This window comes from Falco punctatus (assembly GCF_963210335.1).
Source record: "Falco punctatus genome assembly, chromosome: 3".
NCBI classification, from domain to species: Eukaryota; Metazoa; Chordata; class Aves; order Falconiformes; family Falconidae; genus Falco; species Falco punctatus.
The window spans coordinates 30371496-30390930 of NC_137582.1; the positions used below are offsets into that span (position 1 = coordinate 30371496).

General features: G+C 42.2%; 1 protein-coding gene across 2 annotated transcripts in view; it reads right to left on the reverse strand.

The window, feature by feature from the left end:
* Positions 1 to 18432, reverse strand: part of CPQ (carboxypeptidase Q) — a 179675-nt gene extending 161243 nt beyond the window's left edge. The window contains exons 1-2 of one of the 2 annotated variants that reach the window (XM_080378495.1): positions 10410 to 18432; positions 9214 to 9311 (exon numbers count right to left, since the gene is read on the reverse strand). The gene's annotated coding sequence lies outside the window, so the exon portion shown is untranslated. The remainder of the gene's footprint in view (positions 1 to 9213; positions 9312 to 10409) is intronic. The other variant, XM_080378496.1, reaches the window with a different exon arrangement.
* Between the last annotated feature and the right edge of the window lie 1003 nt (positions 18433 to 19435).

Consider the following 19435-nt stretch of genomic DNA (forward strand, 5'->3'; position numbering starts at 1 on the left):
AAATGTCAGTTATGACAACAGACATCCATCTATATTCATTAATTTCAGACCATTTAAGACCAGGGTCCACAGTACTACCCACTACACAGATATACTGAGACAAACGTGCCTTTAGGAACTTATAACTACAGACAGACAAAATGGACAAGCAATTGGAAGAGGACAAACCCAGAAGTGACATCTCCAAGCAATTCAATTGCCACATGAAAGACATTTCAATTAGCATGACCACTCAGCCCCCTTTCTCCTGACAGCAATAGAAGCCAGTCAAAAGCTTGCTGCAGTGAAGCAAATGGCCATATTATAAAAAGCGATCTGGAAAACAAAGTGGAAAAAAAACAAAACCACCACCAACAAAGACCTCAAAGAACATATCGAGAGTAAACACACCACCCCAGTTACAGAGAGGGCAGTAACAAATGCTGACAGCAGTGAGTCTGGGTAAGACAATTCCTGTTTTTCTGAGCCATGAAATTCTACTTGCAAAACTGAATTTTTAAAGATGTGTTTCAGTTGTATTGTTGGTTTGTTTTTTAATAGAGGATAGCAAAATAGTTATAAATGTAAACAATTACTGTATCTAGCTTGCTAGCAGTAAGTATTTGAAAATGTCTGTTCTCAATTTATTTTTGTTCGCACACTCACACAGCTGGCACATTTCTCTCCAGAATTCTCATGCAGTGAACTCATAAGATCTCTCATGCAGGTAACCCATGAAACAACTTACACTGAGCTCAGATAGGTTGGTAAATCTCAGATAAAAACTGACAATTTTCTGTGTAGACTAAATCCGAGCATGAGAAAATATGCACAGGGAAGCCCGGATGTATAAAATTTTCATGTGAAAGTACCTCAATGCAAAATTTGAAGGTAATTTTGAATATTTAGTTCCCAAACATACATCTTGCTACTACCAGCTACAGTTGCTTTGTTTTTTAATGCAGAAGAGAGGAACACACTGCGGAGAACCAAAGAATAGCTGAAACCTGAATGAATGAATGCCAATTTCTTAATACCTTTTGATGAATTACCATTCTAAGAAAACAGCTGAAACAAAAGAAACTTCTCTCTGAAGCAACCAAAAAGTGACAGCATAAACCTGAGCAGATGTTCAAAGTCTAATCAAGAGTCTAAAACGCCTTTTAGAGGACTGTGTTGATTTCTCAGTACACAGAATTATCACCAGGAAAAGCAGCTATACTAGCAATTTATACGTTTGAACCCCATTCATGTGCTTAAATTAGAGTATTTGAGTGCAGCAGCATTGGACTAATGTTATTATAACAGCACCTTCAGAATACCTGATGGAAGTACCATTGCCAAAACCTATTCAGGAGCTACCCTAGAGATAGCTTTCCAAATGGGAAAAAATATTTGTGAGAAGGAAGGTAGTTTAATGAACTATGAAACTCCCTTTTCTCAACACAACTATTGCTTGAATGTCATGGTATTAGAAAAACAAATAGAGATCTAGCCTTCAAAATCCTCACAGGTTCTTCATCCTAGCTGCCAATCTATCTGTGGTACCATATGGTTGATTCAGGTGCTTAGCAGGGTCTTGAATGTGACAATACAAAAGCTGATACTGTACTTGAGTGTCATGCTAAGGGAAGAGACTGACTTTGGCAAACATAAGCTGACTAGGTATACATATACATCATTTTCTGGCACACATTTTACAGCATCTGCAACACTATTGAAGACGGAATGTGATCAATCTTCTCCCTGCAAATACGGTATTACAGCATCTTACTGACTTTGCACTGACATGATTCTGACCCTGCACCTGACCAATAACACTCAGAGATTAAACTATGCCATAAAAGTACAGGAGAAAACAAAACAGCCAGAATATTCCTCCTAGGTCTTAATTACTTCTGCATAGTTCAGACTGCATGAGGAAAAGCTGACACACAGGTGTCAGCTCCCAAACTCCAGAGAAGTTTTTACACGGGCCATCTTTGAGAAAACCAGCTCACCACCACTGCCAAGAAGATACCAGGCCCAGGTGAGTGACTGCACCTGAGCTCAGGAAGCACTTCACACAGGGCCTTCAGCCAAGCAGAGCCCAGAGAGCCCACAGCTCCTTTTCCAGAACCCAGTTATACATCCTATGCTTCTGGTATTGCAGGTGACAGTCACAAGCTCCTGGGTCTGCTGAAGAAGTTATGCCTGGAACACAATAAAAAGTGAAGCTATCTAGACACTCTTTAAATTGCTATTTAGATCCAGTGTTACTAAACTGGGCAGGGACCCTGGGTACGAGGACAGCTCTGGCTTTTATCCTACCTGCTAAGTAGTCCTCTGCAAGAACAGCTTTGGGAACACAGCCTTTTAAGTGTTGCTAGTCTCAACACTAATCATTAAGGAGACAAAAGCTTGCAGAAACAACCCACTTAAACCATTTTACTTTGATCTAGCTATGAAATGGTGATTTTCAAAACCACACATTTGCCCTGTCATAATCACATAAGATTCAGAGGGCTTTATCCACAGCACGAGTAAAGAAATCGTTTAATATTTGGGGCTCTGTTGTTACTAGTATGAGGAAAAAAACAGCCTCCATCTCCTTCAGCGAATCCAGATGTTGTAAATGTCAGTTTCTTCATGAAATAAATGCAATTCCAAATTAAAATGAAACTGGTATTGGAGGTTTCTTACACTTGGTTTCAATTTTATCACATAAATCATCTTGCAAGCAGGAGCAGTTGATAAGGTAGATTTCACATGAAGTTACAACTGTTCCTTCATTCAGAAGCAGCCAAAAAGTCATCTTTGGCTTCTCAGTGAAGTGCTGATCCTTTCAGGATGATGGTCTCACTGCATGTGCCCACACTTCCATGATTTCTATATTTGGGTCACTCCTCAGAAAGCTCTTCTTTGAAACCATTTGGAAGATGGGCCGGTACACAAACAGTGCTTTGGGCAATGAATTATGTATCAATCCTGTTCCCCGATTACAACGACTTCCCAGTTATCCATTGGAACAGATCTGATGCAACACTAATCCTACACCCCTTACTCCATGTTTATCAACAAGGTCTAACTGTTAAGAACAGCGTACTTAGCTATAAACACCTGGAGAGCAGGCAAGGTCAGCAAGAAGTCTACATTTCTTAAGTTTACTATCTCATTTAATTCCTAGAGTAAAGCTTTTTCTACAGCAAAGTTACCTTCTGCTTTCAGATGAGCAGCTGAGCTTGCACAGACCACCACCCGCAGTTGCAGCAATGCTTGCAGCTAACAGCCCAGCTGTTACCTCACCACAGCTAAAAATGTTTTCCAGAAGAAGAGCTAGTATTAGCTGACTTTCATCCTTCCTATGCTGCTTGTCTGTAGGGACAGGAGATGTTAGACAGCATGTTTCATTTTGATAAATTTGGGAGGCTGCATTAGACAGATGCCTACTCTAATTATTATTTATCCAGTGTGCATCTGTTTTTTTTATATACAGTTCACATACTGATAAGCTCCCAATAGCTATTTTTATATAACATTCTTCAAAGGAACTTTCCCATGCTCCTATTCCTGTCTGCATGCTCCTCAACTGGGCTGTGTGTCCCAAATTTTCAGAAAACAGTCATCGTAGAATAGTTTGGGTTGGAAGGAATCTTTAAAGATCACCTAGTTCAATTCCCCTGCAATGAGCTGGGACATCTTCAACTAGATCAGGTTGCTCAGAGCCCCATCCAGACTGACCCTGAGTGTTTCCAGGGACAGGGCATCTACCACCTCTTTGGCAACCTGTTCCAGTTTCACCACCTTCATTGTAAAAAAATTCTTCCTTATATGTAGTCTAAATCTATCCCCTTTTAGTTTAAAAACATTATACCCCTTGTCCTATCACCACAGACCCCATTAAAAAGTCTCTCTCCACCTCTCTTATAAGCCCCCTTCAAGTACTGAAAGGCCACAATATTCTCCCTAGAGCCATCTTTTCTCCAGGCTGAGCAACGCCAACTCTCTCATCTGAATACATTTAATTCTAATACCAACACACTGAGAACAGAAGTAACAAAGTGCCGTATCTTCCAGCATTACAACAATGAGGAAATGCCAAAGGAGATAAAGCAGCATGTGAAAGGGGAGAAAAAAATTAAAAATTTTACTACTACTGCCCCAAAATGTAACTGTTCTGACTTTGTTAAACCCTTGAGACCTGTAAATGCATGACAGTGGGACTGACAGGAATGTGGTTTGTAATGTAATGATGAGATAGCTGAGAGGGCTGCACCACAATCACAAGAAAATGGTGCTGGTTTGAAAAAAAAAACAAAAACAAAAAAACCCAAACACCTAAAAACATTCATAGAAACATCAGATATGCTTTACAGACATATATACCGTGCATTTTTTTAAGTGCTGGGCTCATCTCCTGACTTGAAGTCAGAGTCAAAAAAACAGGATTCACTTTATATGTTTGTGGGGTTTTTAAAGCTTCTACCTTAAATAAACCTTGCCATATGATCTGATTGAAGAAACACAGGATATATCACTATTGATAATGACAGTTCCTCAAATAAAGCTTAAAACATGCATTTATTTCAGCCTAAAAGCTTAAACCATAAAACACTTTTCAGAAACTTGCTTCACAAATAACATCAGATGGGAGAGTATGATGTGAGGAAAAAAAAAGATACCATTTCTAGCCATACCAAAATTCCCATACTAGAGAAAGCATAAAGTGTTGTTTGCTTATGAACACAAAATAACCTACGCTGTTGTGTCAGAAGGATTATCTTTCTGGGCCAAAAAGTCAGACATACTTTGAGCAATGAGAGGACTGCTAACAGAAACACCACTTAGCACTGGGAAATAGCTTTTCCTCTAGGGAAAAAAGACTTGCAAATGAGTTTCCATCTCACCTACTGCAAGATATAAACACAGAAAGATAATCATGTTATTCCAACCACCCCTTTTTTCAATGAAACAAAAAATTCACTGTCCCAGTCAAAATACAGATGCGAGGCTGAAGACACCACTGTCACCTGCTAAGAGCACAGCAAACTTTTAGGAGATGTTTTGACATTCAATGTAAGCTGTTCTCTCCAAGTTTCTTCAAGTTTGACCACCTTCTCTTCTCTCAGATTTGCCAGAACAGTCCAAAATTGCACGACTACCCCCATATGATCCACCTCTATCATATATGGTGGGTTTGGCTATGCCAGGTCTGTTTAATAATCACAGCTCTAGTGTACAGCAGATAGCACCACAAAGCAAGATGTATCTGCCAACTTGGGTGGCATCACTTGCTGGAAAAAAGCACATCTGTCCTCATTTAGTTACTCTCTGAAGGGCAGCCACAGAGATAATCCTGCTCATTACCACCCTTCCTGTAAGTTTTCTCTTCAGCTGTAAAACACAAGAACAAAATGAAGCATGAATCACAGACCTTAGTTGCAGTCATAATGGGTATTAAAATGAGTGTTAAGTGTATTTTACCAGCCTATGGACCGGGCAACAGAAGATTTGGATCAGTTGTGGCTTAAGTCCATCTAGGTCCCAGCTACAGTGGCTCTGCCCTCCACTAACTGCCATTCACCTGCACTAGAACTTCATCCATAGAGTCAGCAGCAAGCTGGTTCTGGGAACCAATCCAGTAAAAAACATTTATTCTTTGCAGAAATTAATAATGAGCATTAGTACCACGAGGTTACTGCCAAAGAGAAAATGGGGATATACTACCCAAAGGAAGATTGGACTGTGGCGGTCCCTGCAGCCTGAAGAGCAGACAACTCTGCTCTTTCCACCACCTCTCCTACCTGGGTGAGGATCGCTGACCAAGGGACAGGTGGGTGGGTGGGGTGGAGACCTCTGCAGCAGCTGCAGGTAAATTAGACAAGGGTAGTTACTCAGAGCCTGCACAGAATTTTCCAAGCATATTTCTGAGACTTTTTTACTTCCGAAAACCCTCCAGAGATTCCTTACCCAACAACTATTTCATGACAACCAAACTGAACAAGTAATTAAAATCAAGTTGAGTTTGTTTTCTTTCTAGGATATCTTACAGTGCATCACTGAGGTAGAAATTGTCTGCTCTGTGTATTTTTCAGCAGCACTGAATACATTACCTGAGATTAGTAATGTACTTTTCTGCCTTATCTAGTTGTCATAAGAGAAAATATTAATAGCCCACTGCAGCATATGATCAATCTTAAAGAAATTAGTTACTTACAATTCTTTCTGCTTCCAAAGCAATAAAGAATTTCATTAAACTAAAACTTCAATAAGTGTTTTCACAGTCCACCACACTAGAGCTCTCATGTTTTGTATGGGAGAACACGACCAGAGAGGGCACTAGAAGGTGAGCCCTGTGATTCAGAACAGTAAAAATCAACAAGATCAGAAACACTAACCTCAAAACCTGTGGAGAGTAGAAGGGGAAACCATTACAGATGAATCAAATTTATGCTTTGGTCTTCAAAAGTTACAGATAAAAAAGTGGATGCTTTCCCAACGGAGTCTATTGGCTCAGCTCTCATTTTAAGGCCTCAGAAAAGCACATTTCTTTCTCAATTGTCTATTGGTACATGCATAACATTACATAAGCCCCTTTTGTGGGGCTACTTGAAACATAAAATTACTTTTGACTCACTTGTCTTATGTAAATTCACAGTCAAGTGCCTCTTCTGAAAAATACTAACACAAAAATTAAAGGCACCGGATATCAATATACATGTAGCAGATGAAAGTTAGAAAAATTGGGGGAAGGCAGAAGAGTGATCTCACTCCCTTTCATACAGAGTGTTCTAGCAGGAAATGTACTATCAGTGCATTTAAGTGAAAGATCAGACACCGTAACCAGCAACTGGAGAAACAGAAAGTAAAAAAAACCAACAACCCAACAGACATATACTTAAACCCAGAACTGTTTTCTCACATCAGAACTAAACCAGGCCTCACAGGGGTGACATCAATTCTCAGATGCACAAGATGCTGCATCTGTGGGGTCACAAAACAGGTTTGGGCAAATCCTGAGCTTGTGGAAACTGTCACTGTTGTACTGAATGCAGGATGGTCACTCAGGCACATTTAAAATAAATCTTGTGATGTAAGAGATGTCTATGATAGGTGATCTGAGATGAACCTCCTCTCATACAACAAAAGGATCACTGATTTAAAATTTGGTTTTGAGCATTGAGATAAATATGACTGGAATTTTTCTTTTCTGAAACAGCATTAGGATCTTTTAAAGTCAGTTTTTAAGATCACAGGTCTTTTACCATACCTCTGATTGAAACAGGTAGTAAAGAGGAACATTTTGCCAAAATACATAAACAACTTATTTGAGATGCATTTTAATCTGTATGTCTCTTAATTAGATACTTCTATCAAAACCCTCTTGGCAGAAACAGCACCGAAGAGATTTTCACATTTTTCTCTCACCCACTGTGGAGAAAATTCATCAAACACTTCTATGTTAACTAGATTTAAAAGACTCTTGAGAAAATATTACTATTATTAATACCAGGACAGAAAAAAATAATCCAAATGAGCTGGGTGTTTGAACGCTCTCCATTTCAAATAAGCAAATAAACAGGCAAACATTAAATAAATCAATAAAGTCTAAAAAGCAACCCCACCACCACGGGTCCATTCCCTCTGTCTCAAAAACAGAAATTAATCCTCTTGTAAGATCAAGGTACCCAAATTATCATTTTTTAAAACTACAGGCTAACAAGGTTAACATTTTTCTCAAGCTGACATACAATTTTTTCTTATATTGTAAAACCTAAACAAAAAAAGAGCAGAGCATTCTCTACAGATTCTATCAGAAATACTGACTTAATCAAGTAATTGGCATTTAGAAGATTACAAAGCTGAGCTAAAAATTTACCATTGCCATCACAATGAAAATGTAAGTGACTAGGGTCAACTGAAGAAAGAACTTACATTTATTTCACTACTTCAAGATTATTGCAGACATCTGGTAACAAAAACGTGAAAGATTACTGCAATGCAGTTTTTGACAGATAATATTTCCTGTAGAGACAGAACAGAAAGAACCGTAGAGCTTCAAGACTGTAATCATTTTGTACATTTCTATGTACAAAGTACTTTTTAAAGAAATATTTCACCCCTGCAGGTGTTATCCCTTAGATGTACTGCCATCCTTCATCCTCATCCTCCCACAACTGGAAAGAAAGGAAGAAATGACAAGACAAAGTTTTCAATCTTAAAATGAGAAAGTTTTATACACTATAGCAGGGATAGATGAAAGAATCCCATGTGCATTATGAGTTCATGCAATTGTATCAACGATGAGAGACTCCGTAAGTTGCTTTCTTTCACAATTTGGCATTGAAGACAGGCAGACATTTGCAAATCCATGTTATAAAACAAGAATTTATATGAGCTTTTACTGACAGATATCTCCCAACAGGGGTCAATGCCAGGTTGGTCTTCCCCAGCCCAGATCTGCAATCTGTTCTTATCTGATTCAGTATTTAATTGTTCTGCTGTTCAAAAGAATCATATATATTTTAAACACCAAGAAACAAGACTGGGTAAGTCAAAGGCTTTGTATGAATCTCTAAAGTTGCGGTGGGTCTGATCCAAGTATATCTGCACAGAGTTCATCTGAAAGACTGAAGTTTTGGTAAAGTACAACTGATTGCAAGGCACAACTCATAGTTGTTACCCAAGCTAGAGTGGATATATCTAAAGAAATGAGTCAAAATTTACAAGGAAACACGAGATGTAAGAACTCTTACTATGGCAGGCTTTGTAGGGTTTCTTTGGGCAAAGAAGTGTTTGAGGTTTTATTCAAAGTAATAACCTAACAGAAGGAACACCAGACAAGACTGCAAGATGATTTCAGAAGTAATAGTAGGTAAGCATGAGAAAGGCTCTTAATAAAAGCCTTCATTCTCTCAGAAAAATAACCAGAGCAAAATCAAGGCCAAACTCTGTCGCCCTAGCTTAAATATTACGAATTTCTCTAGCTAAAATAGAGAGATGCATTCTAGACAGACACAGATGTAAGCAGTTCTTCCATTCCCACACAGGGGATCTGTTCTACGTTCATACCAAGCATTGCTTTGTAAGAAACACCCACATGCTCCCCTTTCATTGACAGATTACAACACTTACAGTCTTTTGATACAGAGGAGTGAGCAGATGCGGAACTGTCTCGAGAAACAGTAAAAATTAATCTAATTTTGAACAAAGTTGAAAACACAGACAGGCAAAATTTTGAAAATTAAGGCTTACAAAACAAGTAATCAGGATTTCAGGTGTTGCACATGTGTGGCCCTCTGAACAGGTGCTTTGGGTGCTCATGCAGCACTTAGGATCAGGTCCCAAAAATTCTGCAGTTTGAAGGAAGAAACAAGTAATCAACAAGCAAACAGAAATCCAGTACTTGTATTTTGAATTTTCTCTTCAGTAGTTCTGAGCAGACTTCGTAACTTGTCAGATGCAACCACTAGATTCAAAAGGCTCCTCCCTATTTAATACTTCCTTACCAAAGTCTGATTCAGCTTGCAGAACTTACATTTTTCATGCTTTTTTCTCCCTCATATATATTTTAGTACTTCTATAAAATATGTATTTGCATATACACATATACAAAAATTGTATATACATATATAAAAATGCCTCTCATACTCTCTTCCCTTTTGCATCAATTTGAAAAAAGCAGTCTTTGAAGAACAAAGTCCTGTCAAAACAAATCAAATGAGTACTAGTTACTAGATTTTCCTACTTAGAAGCATTAAACCACTCTACATGCTGGGACCTCTTCACTACGAAGTGGGCTGTAAAATGTAATTAAATATCTAATGCATCCATCTGGTATTTATGGGTTTTATCCATTCGCAGTGACATAGCTTTCAGCCAGCGGCTGCTGTGGGCTTTGCTGGTTTCAAGGTCACCGCAGCGCACCATGCCGCACCTAATGCCAACCATGCGTCCCCCGAGCACGTGTGCGACAGCCAGCTACAACTCAGGGTCAATATTTGTTTTTAAATTAAGAGGAAGGACAAGGCTAAGCTGGCATTTCTTGTCACATAGTGGAGCGGCTGTGTTCCTGAAGGGCAACCAAGCTGGTGTCCCCCTCCAGAGAAAGGCGGGAGGGCGGCCATGAAGCAGGCCCGGTGGCCCGCGGCCAGGCTGGGGGCTGCAGCCCACCGACCTAGGGCAGGCCCGGCCGGGCCCAATGCTGAAGGCCCCATTTCGGGCGGCTCCCCAGCATATGCTGGCAGGGCTTTAAAGCCAGACCTCGGCGTGAGGAGACGGGGCCGGGTCCCGCGTTCCCCTCCTCGCCCGAGCCAGGCGGCGGAGCCGGGCCCCCACACGGCCCCGGGACAGCGCCGCAGCCCGGCGGAGGGGCACGGCCGGCCCGGCAGAGCGCGGGCCGCCGGCCCCCGTGAAGAGGAGGATGAGGGGACCAGGGGAAAAACACGCACCTTCCCCCTGCAGATCGGGCGCCAGCAAGGCCCGGCCCCCTGCCCCCGCCCGGCTGGGACGATGGGGGAGGAGGAGCGTCGGCGCGGTGGAAGGGGCGGGCCACCGGGCGCGCCGAGGCCGCCTGAAGTAGCGTGGAAGCCGCTCAGGGCCCCGGCCCGGCGCTGCGTTGCGGGGGTGGCCGGGCGTTCCCCCTCCCCCCCCCGCCTTGCCGGCGGGTCAGGCCGGGCCGTGGCGCCTCGTAGGACCCTCGGAGGCGAGGCGGGCCCGAGCCGCCCCATGCCGGTCGGGGAGGCGGCCTAAAACCTCGCCCACGCACCACCGCCAGTCCTTCTCGGGGAGAAGCGAACGGGCGAGGCGTGAGGCGGCGGCCTGGGGGCTGGGACCGGGGGGGACGTGGCGGTGGCTTCCCGCGCTGGGAAAAGCGGCTCCGCGGCGCCTCCCGCACGGGTGACGTTGCGCTCACTGAAGTAAAGGTGTGCTTATAAAAACGCTTAGGTAAATGAGTGCTGCTTCTGTAGGCAAGATCTTAAAATACAGACGTGGGTCTTAACCCACAAACGCTGAAGCTCTCGATTGGTTCTGTTTAAGTCAGTGGAACCCAGGTGCTTACAGGTGTTTTTAGGATCAAAGCCCTTGGTGCATTTCCAAAAAAGCTGCTGTAGCAGGAAGACAGTGAAGAACTTCACCCTCATTCAACACCATGTTCCAATATTCATGAACTTTTTGCCCAAGTGAAAGGACTGTCATACCGATGAGCTTTGTGGGGTACCTTGAGGATGATTTGAAGCGCATGTTACAAGGTAGTGGCTGTCCCTGCCAGCCTGGCTCCTCCACCCATTTGAGGTCACTCGTTTGTATTTTTTCACTTGTATTTTTCAGTGTACCGTCTGGATGGTACATTTTTGCGGTTGGGGATGTCCCCTGCTGTACAGCAGGTCACGGAGTGGCACGTGCAGGTGGGATGCAACAATACCTGCGGTTCCTCTCAAATTGCCCCCACCTTTGGCAGTCCTGTTCCACTGAGGGTAACAAAGTAACTGTTTAAATAAAAAAAACTACCCAAGAAAATGTCTTTAGAGATCTGCCTACCTGTCTCTTTCCTGTGCATTCTGTATATTCTTTATGTATCACACCCTATAACCTCCAAGTATCTGTCTGGGATTGCATCTCTAGAAATAGATTATACACAGTAATTAAGTAGTTATGTGTCCCTGTAAGTCATGCAAGCAAATATTCCATCCTCAAAGGTCGGCTGTTGCACCCACAACATCTTGAACTTAACCACCAATGTATACCTTTTTGCTTCCAACGAGAGAAAGAACATGGGACAGGTCTGCATGAGCAAGCTCATGTGAAAACTGTACTTGCAGGATTTGAATTTAGGATTTTGGTTGATTCCTGGGAGTGATTCCTTCTCTCTTCGTTTGCTCCCTTTACAAGTAAGTTCCCAGAACTCGTTTCCCAATAATTTTTCCTGATTACCTTCCTCTGTTAATCCTTCCATAGCTGAAGAGTCACAAGGTTGAGTGATAATAAGCCATCTTTTTCCCCATCATCAAATAGTCACAAGGATGGAGAAATCTTGGCATTGCTGTCATTAATCCTAGGTCAGAGGGAAGAGAGCACACTGTTCATGGCTTTTGTTGTCCTTGCCCAGGAAGCAGTAAGAACAAGTAACGAGTTGTAACAACAAAACCTACCTCTCTACCCCCCAAGCCTCTTCAGCCAGCAACATGCACAAATCTACTTATGGGTTTGAAGCACATCAATACCAACTTAGCCTCAGAAAAGGTATTTCCATCACACCCATCTCTTACATTTTTTTCTCATATTTTGCATTATTCCCTAAATGCATAGTTTTGTTTCCCTTTAGTTTGCAGCTTCAGGACTTTGGGATTGCTGTTATTCCCTCCTCAGGATTGTAATTGCAAATCAGGGAGAGGCTGAAGCTGAGGAGGCCTGTACTCAGTTTCCCAGACTTTATAAGCAACTATGCTGGGCAAAATCCTAGCACCCCTCCACCCCACCCCATTTACAGAAATCACCTGTGTGACCTATCTTGCATACTTCTGAACTCATTAAGATTATTCAGGTGCTCGAAAGTCCCCGTATGGATGTATCTTTTCAGGACTGCTGTGATTATACTGGTAGGAACAGTGTCAGAATCAAGAACATAATATTCAAGAAAGGGATTGGATATATATGAATGTCAAAAATAATCAGAATTACCTGATTGTAACTTGGTGCTTCGGGGCATAAACTGGTATCTAACTCCAGGAAAGGGGAATTAACTCTAATGTGAGGACAGATGACAATTCTTACTGCTGGATTTTTTTCCACGTTCTGTTATGCCATATATGAAGCAACTGGTAGAGTGTGCCGTTAGGCACAGGAATACTGCCTGAATGGATCCTGAATCTCTTCTGATAGGCCTGTCACTTGGTACCATGCTTTACCCTGCACAGAATGGGGGTGATGGTTGATGCTATTTTGTTGTGCTTTGCTTTTCCAGTCTGTTTAGGCTGCATGTTTTTTGGAGCAAGGACTACTTTGGTAGAGCTCTGAAATTTATTGAAGTCTCTAGAATGTGAACATATTAAAATAACAAGAAAAAAATCACCAGCGTATTCACATATTAATTATTATGCAAAGTGGGGAGGGGGAGGGAAGAAAGTACAAGATTCCTTTGAAAAGCTGCCAGCACAGGTCCAAACACAAAAGGTGTTTGAAGTGGGAACACACTGTACCAGCCTGAAGGAATTACCAGTATACCAGTTACCCTTGTTTAGAAGCATGCTCTCAGTTTTAATTTTATGACATTTATTTTACCAAAGCATTTTGTTTTTTGACACAGTCTCCCAAAAGTCTCCTCCAGGTCCACATTTTTCAGTACCACTAGAAGGTGTATTCTTCATTTAAAATTTTTCTTCGTTGTTTTGCACTGCAGGCAGATAAATATGGACTGCTAATTAGTGCAAAATTCAGCTTTTATTTCCTCCTATTTTTCAGTTAAAGGAGCTGAAAAGAAATATTCCTAAGTTTCCAAGAAGCACTGTTTTTCAGTTCTTCCTAGGAAGAAGTGTTCGAGCTTGGCCCTGACTTTTATGTCTTTCCATTTATGCATCCTGGCAGCAAATAACTATATCCTAATAGTGCGTCGAATGGGGAAGAAGACAGGGACATTGTGAAAGAAAAACATCAAGCACCTCATGGCATGTATTCTTCTACATGGTTCTCCTAGCTTTTCCTCTGCTGTGTCAGAGTCTCGGGTTTTTTCAGGTGTCAAGAGCAGCATCAGCCCAGAGCAGAGCGTCTGCCAGCAGTGGGTTGGTAGGGCATGCTTGCTTGGGACACATCTCAGCTGGGGCCTGGCCGGTGCAATACAGGTTCACTGTCAGAAGTCAGCATTAGTTGCCCTGAGTTTCTGTGCATTCTCATACTAAGCTGATGTAAGCTAATAAAATTCAGCCTCTCCTGCTAAAGTGGAATCTCCTCTCTGAACAACACAAGCCAACATACAGCTACTAGCAAAATGCCACTGCATAAGTGCTCCAAGAATGCAGCAATGTTGGCAGCTGCAAGCTCTGGGTCCTTACCCAGAGAGCAGCAGCCCTTCTGCTGTTACAGCCTCTTGCAGCAAGGGCATGCAGCACCTCAAAAAAGCAGTCATGAACACACATGCTCCAGCAACATAAAAATGCCAGGAACTCATGACTCCACAAACGTTACAGCAGCACAATTTGCTAGTAAGACATAGCCCGGCAGTGTTAACTTCTCATGCAGAATACTACAAGTTTACTTACAGGGGCCATGGCTTGACAAGCCACAGAAACTTTTTTCTTAAGCATTAGTGGAAAGTGTTCCCACTTGAATCTCCTTATAAATGTGTGACTTGTGCTGCCATGGGCAGAGAGCAGAGCACAGGCACCTGATGTAAAACCAGAGATGCGAGGAGCCCTCTCTGTGCATTCCTATGGATCTCCAGTCTTCAAGTAGCAATTGGTCCAGCAATATACATGAGTCTTCCTTCACTCCTGTGTCTACAAAGCAAAGGTATTTGGATGCCTAACATCAATTATCATGTATTTGCATTTAAAATACATTGAATACTGCTCTAAATAACTTTCCTTATGTTGAAGGAATTAAGTTATAAATAGTTTCTCTCAGCAGCTCTCTCCACTACAGCTTGGTATTATTCATCTCAGTATTTTTTGTGAGGATAAAATCCAAGTTCAACTTATTCAGCACATACTTGTCCCAAACAAGTTTAAATCCATAGATACTTGAAAAAATGCAGATAAAATACACCTTTTATTTCTGGATATACGGACACAGTGTAAAGGGAATGTCACCCCTACTGCGTACCAAAGCAGCCCTTTTTTCATAACACGCCTACTGTAATGGTGAGTTCCAAGTTCAAAGGACATCTAGTGCAACCCCACCACCCCGCATGAAAACAGTTACTCCTTAGGCACAGCTTGGGCTGGGTTGGACTGTGTTGAACACATTACAGACTGTCTTCATACAGGATGAGCCAATATAATATACATTTCACAGAGGCAGATGGGAGGCTGAGCGGGAGTGTGACTTCTCTGTGTAATGCTGCTTCAGCCAGCCATTGTGCCGGGGAGGGGAGCGTTCTTGGAGTGGCAGATACTAGACAGATGGACGTAAATTGAGTGCCAAAATAGCTTGTTACCATCTGAACAGGCCCGAAAGTGAGAGGTGTTTTATTTTGTGTTGGGTTTTGAATGCAAACAGACACAACTCCCCACTGAGTGTGTGGATGCATGCTTTGAGACGCAGCTTCACCAATATCTCATTCTAGGTTTAACTACAAGATGCTGAACAGACTGCTCAAATCAAGCAGAGGTAATATAACATTAACCATTTAAACTCAAAAATAATCTGATTCTGTAAGACAGCTAATGTGTTACTATCAAAACTAACTAAAGCCTTGGAGTCCTCCTTTAATCCACTATTGGTATACATTAGAAGATGGTGTAAGTCTTACTCAAATTTGCAAAGTCTGTCTTATGAGTTTCAAAGCTTTGGTACACTTACTGAAAAGTGAAAAGCTGATATACTAAGAACTTGTGTGAAAGAATATGTTGCTTATTGAAGGACAGGTACAGTATTTCTTAGAATCTAGAAGAGTCAGAACTAAACAAGTCTATGGATTCAGGAGCTGCATTAAAAGTCCCATCAAGACAGGCTGAAGTAAAAGTCTACTTAGCTTTTAGTGGTTCAATGTGTGTTATAAAAAGACTGGCAGACAAAAATTGATGATTTCTACTACCAGAGCTGTTACAAAAATCAAACCATGAATTGGGAGAAGTAACATGGCTGAGCACCTGTAACCAGTTTTTGAGATGATAAAAATCTTTAGGCTCTTTGACAGCTCTTCTGTAAGTATAAAATTCTCTTTTTTTTTTTCCCCCAGGCTTTTTTTTACAAAACCACTTAGAAGCTGAAAAGGCAGGAAAGCTTGTACGCTTCCAACCTGTAGGAAAAAAGAAGAAAGGTTGAGACCTACTGGTTTTAAGTCTTAACAGACATTGTGATTGGAATTGCTCAGTTCAATTCAGTAACTAGCAAAAATGCTTTTGCCTAATAAATAAGTTACTTCCAATAATTACATATGCTTTAAAGTAAAAATGTTTTTGCTAATCTTTGTTCTGATGTGCTTGATATTTTTTATTTTATAAGAAGTGCTAATTTTATGAATCCTTTTAATGAATCTCAATTTCCATTGAAAAGCAAGTTGAAACAAATAAAAGCTATAAACTGAATCAGCTGGTATCTATTTATTCACCAATTTTAACATAACAGAATGGAAAAAGTAGAATATAAAAACGGAAGTTAAGCTTTGCAATGGCATAAGTATGTAAATAGTGTGTGCTCCTGCAGAGCAAAATACTGTAAGGATTAAATTAAATTACATGTTAATAAGTCATCTTGTTTACCAGCCAATGAAAACCAATTTTCTTTAGGAAAATATCTGAGCACATGCAAAACAAACTGAAAGCTGATGATTTAAAGACAGGTTTCTTGCTACTGCTTTGATTGTAGTTAACAATTTAAGCTGACTGCGATTCTCAGGGAAGGTTTTCCTACAGGATGGAGCTCAGATAATGAAGATTTACTAGAACTGTTCCTGAAGCCTTGCCTCACCACCACGAAGGTGGCACAGCCGCTAGCCTGGCAGTGAGGCACCGGGTCAAGGTCAGGTCCTTCGTTCAAGCTTTTCGGTCTGAGCAGGAGGTAAGCCGTGCCCTCAGCCATCTGAGACTTGGCCCCAAAAGCTGTTCCTTCCCAAGAGGAAGTTTTTCCCCAAGTCAGCATTAACTCAGCTGGCACTGTGGGCTGGTACAGAAGGAAGCACATGCTCCACTTCTCTTCCTTTCACAAGACTTTTCTCTTAGCTCTGTGGTAACGAAAATTATAGGGACGAGTGATGAAAACTGAACTTTGAACTGTTTTACATTCTTTCAGTACTGGTTAGTGTGACGGTTTTTGACTACTCTCCTGCCGCTATATTTAGAGAGGGGAGTAGGAAGAAGATGAGCGCTAGTATTATGGGTTATGACACAGAAACATCAAAAAGTAAGTCTGCATTTCTGTTTGGTATCCTCTGGGGAGCCAGAGTGTTTAGAGAAAGCTCCTGTTCCACCACAGGAACTCATGAAAATGGGCACCAAACTTTTTTTAGACTCTGGGACCACATATGGCCGTACAAGGTGGGTGGGTAACTAGGACACAGAACTTTTTCCTCCACTGAGCTTAGTTTCCCACCACAAGATAAGCTTCAAGTAGCTTGTCTGGTGGGATTATTGTTCCTTATACGTCAGTGCTTGGATTTAAAAGAGGAAAAAAAATCAGAAGCTTCCTCTGCATTCAACAAATCAACAAAAGATCCATGGGAAAAACATTGCATAATGCCCCAGAAGAAATCTAAATGAATTAAAGTCACCCCCTACAGAGAACTTGGGCTCTGTTTATTTTCAACAAACTATTACAGGTTTTGCAATATTTTTCTGGAAGTTTTTCACAAGCATTCCTGCTTCCTCTCACTCCAGGCCAGGGCTGAACTGCCAGGCTGGAGGAATTCTTTGGACCTGACCTTCAGTCATGAGAGACAGCGGCCCTCCGCCCCAGCCCAACTACAGCACAGATTTTAAGCTGCAACATGAATTAAAAAACTTGAGAGCTGTGCAGGCTACACCATAAACACATTCGCTATCGAAGGAGTTAGGGGCAGTGAAAACTTGACATCTCCCAAGCATAGAAAAGAAACAAAAAGTTGCTTCAATACACAATGGCACATCTCAACTGCAAAGCCCTGGCTGCATCTCATCCATTTCTTCCCACCTCCTGTGGACAGCCCAGACCCTTCCAAATGCAATGCAGCACCCTAACTGCTGCCTCCTGCCACCCTCCCGGCACCTCCCGTGGGCAGCAGCAGGCGTGCGGGGTCACCCCTGCAGGTCTGCGGCCCGTTTTGCTGCAGCAGCTCCTCTGCAAAGCCACTGGCAGCAGCTGCAACAGGCAGCACAGATCTCGGATGCGCTGGGAAGCTGTGTGCAACCAAGAGCGTCTCTCAGGATGTGACACCAACACCTGCCCACTCTCTTGACTACAGATCTTCTCCGTTAAGAGTGAATTCAGTGCGATGGCACAGCTCGGGAAAACAAAATGCCTTGCAACTTCAGTGGAAAACATGGGTCTGTCAGGGCAGCTTCTCCTCCTGCCTTCCTTCCACTCACCCCAAATTAATGCCTGTAGCTCTACACAGGCCCTGTCCCACCGCCCTCCCTCCCCTCCCTGCCCCCACACCTCCCTGCCAGAAACCAAGCTCACATACTGTGAGTGCACAGAGCGTTATTCAGATTCCCACCCACGTGAGCAGCTACTCTGCACATCCGATACACATTTGAAATTGGTTCACAGGGGTCAGGGCAGGAGCCCACGTTTCCATTTCTAGCTCTACTGAGCTTAAGTTTTATCATTTGTTTGTTTTCAAGGCAAAAAAATACACAGCTTACTTCACTGGGGAAGAAATCTCAGCAAAGCATCTTTTCCACTGGCAGGGTTGGGTTACATCTCCCCCACTCCCACCCACACAGCTGAACCCAGCGCCTGGTCAGCCCAGTCAGGAGGAAATGAAATGCACATGTCAGCGTCCCCCTCTCCTGCTCCAGTTCCTTCGTAAAACCGCTCTTCGGCTTCAGCCACGAATCATCCCAGGACCAGAAGGCATGCCTGGGAGGGGGATACTTGCTGTATCTTCTCTCAGACAAACTGTGCAGCAAAGTCATGCTTCCTCAACCTGAAGAACGTTTTGGAAAAGCATTGCTCTAAAAATTTACAGCACGGAATTTTCACACTAAGGTTCAGAGCCCTGTGATACACAGGCAAGAGCTTAAATTTGACAAAATTAATATTAAAGCTCATTAAAAATAGAGAACAATATTGCAAATTCCTTAAAGGAAATGATGTCAGTTTGATAAAGCAAGGGCTAAGCAACAAATACAACTGATTGCAAGTTTAAAAAGAATTGCTGTATTATTTCCATCTGTAAGAGTAATAGTTTCCTTAAGAGATCTTTTCTCTCTCAAATTCCTTTTCCCTTGTTGTTTGTTTATGTCCTGGTTTTGGCCGAGTTAATTTTCTTCTTAGTAGCTGCTGTGTTTTGGATTTAGTATGAGAACAATGCTGATAACACACTGATGTTTCAGTTGTTGCTAAGTAGAGCTTACTCTACATTAAGGACTCGTCAAGTTTCCCATGCTTTGCCGGTGGGGAGGTGCACAAGGAGCCGGGAGGGAGCAGAGCCAGGGCAGCTGACCCGAACTAGCCACAGGGATGTTCCATACCACAGATCATCATGCTCAGTATATAAACTGGGAGGAGCTGGCCACGGGCTGCTAATCACTGCTGGGGGACTGGCTGGGCATCGGTCAGCAGGTGGCAAGCAATTGTATCAGGCAACACTTGTTTTTTCCTTGGATTTTCTTCTTATTTT